A 7,407-nucleotide genomic window follows, 5' to 3' on the forward strand; every position below is an offset into this window, starting at 1 on the left:
AATTCTAACATTTACAGGCTGTTCTGTCAATATGTTTGCCAGTTTGTTTTTCTCTAAAAACAATAGGATTTTTTTTAAACAATTTATAAAAACTGCACTTTTGAAAAGTATCCTTAAAGGGTTAGTTCACCCAAAAATGAAATTAATGTCATTAATGACTCACGCTAATGTCGTTTCACACCCGTAAGACCTCCGTTCATCTTCAGAACACAGTTTAAGATATTTTATATTTTAGTCCTAGTAATGCAGTCAATGCCCACTTCACTGTCCATGTCCAGAAAGGGAATAAAAACCTCATCAAAGTAGTCCAAATGTGACATCAGTTGGTTGATTAGAGTCTAATATATTTTGAAACATCGAAACTACGATTTGATTCAGCATTGGCTTCTCCTCCATGTGCCTCCAAAAAGAATCAAACGGTTAATGAATCAGTAACTTGATCAAAGATTCAGGTCGCAAATGTCGCTGAAATCACGTGACATTGGCGACCCGAATCTTTGATCGATTCACTGATTCTAACCCTTCACTGAACTAACCTTTTAAGTGTAGTTAGTTTTTCACAAGAACTTGCACAAAATATGATTTGGACAGCAAGATATTATTTTTTAGGCTGTGTTTAGAATAAATTGTTTCGTTATGTGTTTTTAGTTTAAACTTAATATCACAAACAAAACTGCAAGTGGATTGCAGCATTGAAGGACCAACTATATAGGGGTATAGTACCAAGACATATGATAGAAGTTTAACAAAAAAATGTACTGCTGATTAAAATGTAATTACATTAGGGTGGAAATGAATAGGCGTGGATTGGTACTGGTAACCCAATGCACAGGACAATGGTGACACGAAAATTATAATATTCATGATTCTGAAGCTGAAAATACATAATTATTTTAGATGAATAGGCTTGCATTGTCACTGAATATACAGTCAAACCAAAAATTAGTATAGACACTAGATATAGAAATATTTACTAGTGTTTGCAGGTTACTATAGTTAATTTATACGCAAGTATGGATAGCCAAATAAAGTAAACTGTGACATATTATTCCCAAAATTCTTCATACAGATGACTTATATCAGTAAAATTGATAGTTTGTGACCAAAATTATTCAGACACTTTGACCTGATCATGTTTTGCTGAAGTGTTTTTTCTGTGTTCTTTACACCACAGACTGGACAAAATAAAGCATTGCTTGGTAATTGTTTGACCTGGATTGGTATCATCTAATTGTGTGCTTAAATTTAACAGCTGACAGCAGATTGGTTGATTGTAATCCATTACACACATTTCTATCAAAGTTATGACATTATTAAGATTAATTTGTTCTGAAAAACAGTTATTGTCATATTTTATTACCATTGTCTAAACTATGATAATGTGAGAACATTTTGTCTGAATAAATGTTGGTTTGAATAAAAAACGGAATATGTTTGACTGCATTTAAAATGATGTAGGCTACTTTAACCACTTTAAAAGTCACTTTAAAAGTCTGGTAATGCAAGACTTTTGGCATCGGGACCTACAAATATTTCCCCATTGCAATATTATATGCAATTACGCATTATACTCAAGATTATATAGTATTTTAATGTAGTACTGAGACTAAAACACTAAACTTTTTCATCACAAAGTAACTATTCACAATACTGTCACTATACATGACACATTGTTGCATATAGTATAGCGATATACTGTGACGTGATGTATTGTTACACCTCTAGACTATAGTTCATAGCAATGCAGCTGATGGCATTGGAATTGTTTGCAACAAACACAGCTAATTATAGAGAACATAAATCCATAAAAACAGCTTATTTTTGGCTTTTTTACATTTCACCAAGCACCCTCTCATCTTGTGTCAGGTACTAAGTGTGTAGAAGTAGTTAATTAGCTAATTAGCACTGAGGCAACCAACTATTTTCATAATTCAGTTTTCACTTTACCTTGATTCCCTTTCCTCCATCTGCACCTGCTGTCTAAAACAATGCCTTCAGCCAATGAGAAATGTACTTATAGGGTATCTACCAGTAGGGTACCAGCAACTAGCCCTTGTTAAATTGTCAAACCCTCACCACTTCGTGCCAGTTTGCTACCAAAAGTGCTAGTGAGAAAGCACCCTAACAAACCCCCACTGTTTACAGAGTAGACAGTGGAAAGACCTTTACATTTCTACTGCAAGCAATAGATCCAAACCTGAACTTGCAGACCCATGCCATCAACTTCACGAATAAAGCAACTTTAGCAAACTAAACGCATCTAAAATGCTGTGCTCGCCTGCTAAATCATTAGAGTGCCGTGTTACAGCTCCCTGAGCTTTTACAGTACAGGCCTGCCACCAAAAGCTCACATTAAACTAATTGTACACACTATGACAGAGCAATAAGTACCGCTTCTTTTTTGTCACACAACACTAGAAAGTAGTAAGTCACCTCATGCTCTATCCTCAAGTCATCCTCGGCTGTTTTTACCACTTTAAAACAGAAAACAGAGGTAGTTTTAAATCACCGCAGTACAAGTCTGCAGCCGTAGGATGGGGTTGATGGTCTGCAGACAATATTTACAGGACCCTTGTCCTCGTGTGAGATTTGTGACTGGAGACTCGCTATCAAAACACTTCAGAATGAATCACGTTCCACCACACAGCCATTTTTCCTTCCTCCAATCTCATACCTTCTCCCGCGGGGACATACTTCACATTCGCCACTGTCTTTTTCCCGACTGCTACCCTGAGATGGGTTTGGGAAGGGAAGTATTGGTACCTGAGAGTCCCATTAGCCAGACTCCCTCGGGTGCCGTCAGTCTCCCCAGGGATTGAGAAAAACACAAGGCGTATAGTATCATAATCATTTCCACACTGCCAAACACTGAAAATCTGCACAGCTGTTTTGGGTAAAACACACACGAGTGTGATTGAGCGTTTCTCTCGGTTTGCTTTTTTTAAAATAACATCTTATTCATGGTTTGCACTATTTGAATTTGTGTCTGATGTTTTAGCAGACAGCACTTCTTTTATTGGTCTAATAATAGTAACATTGTCTTATTATAGTAAGTTTATTATATCTCATAGCAGAACATTTTCCTAAATTGTTAATTGCATATACAAGTAACACAATATAAAGCACACAAATAAATTCAAGTTTCAGTTCTATTTAAAGGGGTCATGTTTTCCTTTTTCTTTAGTGTTATGTAGCTGCTTGTATAAGATCTGCAAAAATACAAAGCTCAAAGCGTCCCACAAAAAGATTTATTCTATCTAAAAGAGAAGGCAGACCCAGGCCTAGCTAAAATGCCTCACTGAGCTATGTCACTAGGTGGAAAAATATAGGCATAATGCTGCCCCAAATGCAGCCCTTTATTTGCCCTTTTATAAGTGGACAAACTAGGAATCAGTGTTTAAAGGGACACCACAGCTTTTTCATATTAAACTATGATATTCCCTTAACTAAAACGAGTTGATACATACCTCTCTCATTTGAGTGTGTGCATTTAATCGCTCTGACGCGCCTTGACATTCTGATAGCATTTAGCTTAGCCCACTAAGCCCAGTTCATTCATTAGGTACCAAACAAAGATCAAGTTAGAAGAGACCAAACACCTCCACGTCTTCCCTATTTAAATACAGTTACACGAATAGTTGACCGATCAAGTAAGGGGACATAAAATAAAACATGGCGCTTTTCTAAGCAGATTAAAAAGGAGAACTATAATGTATGGCGGAATAGCACTTCTGAGAGTACTTCAAATCGGTGCAGTAAAAAGTCACGCCTGAAAAATCCTCCCTCCCTCTCTCATTTCTGTCAATATGGGGAGGAAAAAAATTACCTCAGTCTGGGCATCTCTTTCAATAGTGTTCGGCAGCAGTGTCTACTAATACAAAACTGTAAGAACAGCACCTTAAGCTAGTGAGAAATGTCATGTAGCTTTTAAGGTGATAAACTATTTTACTGATAAAATTATCAACAATTTTGTTTTATGTTTATTTTTATCTGCATTGGCCGATGACTATCAAGAGTGTGAATTGACAGCACTGAGAACACTGAGTGCAAAAGCACTAGTATACCTATTGCTCATCTTCATTAGTTTTCCGTTTTTGTTTAAAAGTTTTGTTGAATCAATTATTAAACAGAAGGGTTAAACAAAGAAATTAACCAGTATATGAAAATGTATTATAATGTTTACCTTGCTAGTATTAGCAAAATAAATGGAAATGCTGTAATACCCTCTATACCGGCATTTAGCAAATACGCATTTACACCAAGTCATTAAATATCTAATAAATATTTAATTCCACCACCCTCACAAACTTTAGCAAATCCAGCTGTGCAGCTAAGTGTGCATTTGTAGCCTGGATGGTAAAAGATCTTTACTGTGTGTATGAAGGTCTGTCCGGGTCAATCTGAATCGATTTCTATGCAGCACTATATCCAGGTGGTTGCTATGTCATATTCATGTTATATTCACAGTGTGTGTACTGTATGTAAATGTAGAGTTTAGTTATTTAGTAGTAAATATTATGTAAAACAAATCAATTTCATTTCAATTACTATTTTTAAATTAAAGATGATGCACATAAGTTTTTTATACAGAAAAATATATATATCTTGTTCATTGGCTACTATTAGAATGCCATTAATGAGTTTATATCCCCCAGAAATGTAAACTCGGAGCTCCCAGGTACTATCAAAACATTGAGAGCATCTGCTCGGCTCGATCTCTTTCCAGCTCAGCCTGTAGTGAGATATTAGAGCGTTGCTACTGTAGCAGACGAAGCCACAGGATATTTATCCAGTGAGGGGCCATGGTTGACACATTATAACGAAAAGACATTCAGCTTTGGTTACAGGAGCGCAAGCCTAATTTCGATGAATTTCAGGCAGCACCAGATTTTTTGAGTAGCTTGACCAACATTGTTTGCACAATTTCATGGCAATAACAAAATGAGTTCTTATGGGACACCAAGACAGGAAGCAGTTGTGCAGTGTAGATGGCTTTGCTGTGCTCTCAAGCCTTTTGACTCACATCTACTGTAACTTATTTGATTTCACTAATGACAAAGTGTATAGCTGGTTAAAGAAAAAAATAAAATAATAATCCTGACTGTTTAATATGGACAAATGTGTGTGTGTTCGACTGAAAGAGGGAATTGTTTAAGTGGAGGCAGGAACAAAGGCAGGCAGGAATGCTTGGAGCGGGTGGTTCGGATTAATAAATGTATACAGTTTGGTAAAGGAGCTGAATATGAGGCTGAACAGCGCCACCTATCATATCCAGTGTTACTCACAACAAAATAAGCAAGTTTGTCTGCCATAGGTTTGCTTCTATTATTTCCATAAGTGCACAGAGCATTTAAGCAGTAACGTACACACGTACTACAGTACAGTATATTGGGATTCAGCCGTTTTCTCTATATTCAGCAATATCCTAAAGCCTGATTATTTACTTTATTGATAATTGTTTTTATTTTATTTTATTAGTATGACATTATTCGTTGTGTTAATATTCATAGCAGCTAGGTTCATACATAACTAGAGATTTGCAGCACAGTTGTAGCAAGATATCCAATACAAAACATTTGCAAGCAAAATCATACTGTTAAATATGAATCACACACTTAACGTTACACTTATTTGGCGGAAATAAATTAAATTAATTACCACCATAAATAACCCTATTTATGGTGGTTGCAGATATTTAAAATGGAGTTTCTTAGTAACACATTAAACTGTGAACTCTACTTTACTATTTTCAAATGTATTTAAGATAACTTGAAGCTATCGAGAAAAAAAAAAAAAAAAACTAAACCTTACCTAACTTACACAGTTAACCACCAGCTAGAAAGAGCACACATTAGCATGCTAAATATAACTATTCCCATTTTTAATGCATTGTGTGTTGGCATGACTTGCAAGAAAGAAAATACTAGTTATTTCTTTCTAGTAATACCATTTCCATTCACAAATGCTTTCAGAATCGAATCGTCAAATCAAAATTCCTGTAGCTCGTCAACACGAGCTGCTCTTTTCACCACAAGGCTCTTCTATCCCAACATAGCACAACATAAAAAACACGCATAAATGAAAATGTGATTTATTTACTCACCCTCATGATATCGTCATGATGTTTGAGTCTTCACACAACAGTTCAAGTCTGTCAAGCTCCATTAAAAACAAAACAGCACAACTTGAGCACTATATTCCAAGTCTTCTGAAGTCATGTGACAGTTTTGTGTGAGGAAAATACTGAAATGAAAGTAATTTTTTGACAAATTCTAATTGAACTCTTCCATTCTTTCCACTGCAGTTCTCATATCAGGTGTGTGCCATTAATGAAGTCCAAACTGGCACCACCATTTTTGTAGTCCGTTGGGATTTTGTAGTAACAACGTCAATCTAATGCCTGTTCCTTGTAGAAAGTTTTCGCATGGCACTAAAATACGTATAATTAAAATATGTATAAAAAATAATTATAATAATAAAAACAGAAAATATATATAATTTTCTGGGATAATAATTAATACTTGTATATTTTTTGTCATGGAGCTTGGCAAACATGGTCATTCTGGACTGGTCATTAGTAACAGCATATCATATAAACATGCAAGTGAGTAAATAAGGAATTTTATTTTTGGTTAATACCTTGAAATACCAACAAGTCTTCATCTTTTCAAGAAAAACACATAAATTAGCATTCATTATTAATTTGCATAAAATCGTCACATCAATTTTTAACAATACTAGATGAACAGCAATGGGAACTAAATTAATTAAGTGAACTATATACTAAATGTTATTTCATATTAAATTAACATTTTCAAGAATTGTGTTACATTATTTTATTTTCAGCTCAAGTAAACAGTATGTAGTAAAACCTGAATTCTATTAAAATAAAATGGTTAATAAACCTCATTGCATTATCATCGTTAACCTCGTTACATTACACATAAAAATGCAATATGTATTATATCATAATCCAAGTACTGTGATAATTAAATCCTTGTTGATTTTCATCACTATTATCATTTAAATCCATCAGTCAGCCTTTTTAGCTATGAATATGCAGTGTCACCTGCACAACATATTAGATGGCTTTAGACTATTCCGCTTATTATAAAGGATTATAAGGACATGGAAGGAAACAGAAAGGAAAGGAGTATGCAACCAAACACAAGTAGCTCTCTCTGTTATTGTAAATACTATAAAGTAAATGCAGGTGGTACTTTAAATGAGACAAAGAGACAGATCCAAGTGACCCATCTGATTTGTGAGGATAGCTAACACTTATTTAACCGGTGCTGTTAATTTAATTAAAAAATCATTTGACAAATAGAGCTCATGGAACGTTAAGAAAAGAAGTGCCTATGAAAAATCAAGTTGAATTTAAGGAATCACCAAAATGGACATACA

The 7,407-nt window shown here is 34.8% G+C and overlaps 1 long non-coding RNA gene across 1 annotated transcript in view; it reads right to left on the reverse strand.

Annotated features, from left to right (window-relative positions):
* The window catches only part of LOC137073038 (uncharacterized), a 91,116-nt gene extending 84,795 nt beyond the window's left edge, over positions 1–6,321 (reverse strand). The window contains exon 1 of the long non-coding RNA XR_010904724.1: positions 6,104–6,321. This is a non-coding gene — a long non-coding RNA (uncharacterized lncRNA). The remainder of the gene's footprint in view (positions 1–6,103) is intronic.
* Positions 6,322–7,407: the final 1,086 nt, after the last annotated feature.

This window comes from Pseudorasbora parva, chromosome 4 (assembly GCF_024679245.1).
Source record: "Pseudorasbora parva isolate DD20220531a chromosome 4, ASM2467924v1, whole genome shotgun sequence".
Classification (NCBI taxonomy): domain Eukaryota; kingdom Metazoa; phylum Chordata; class Actinopteri; order Cypriniformes; family Gobionidae; genus Pseudorasbora; species Pseudorasbora parva.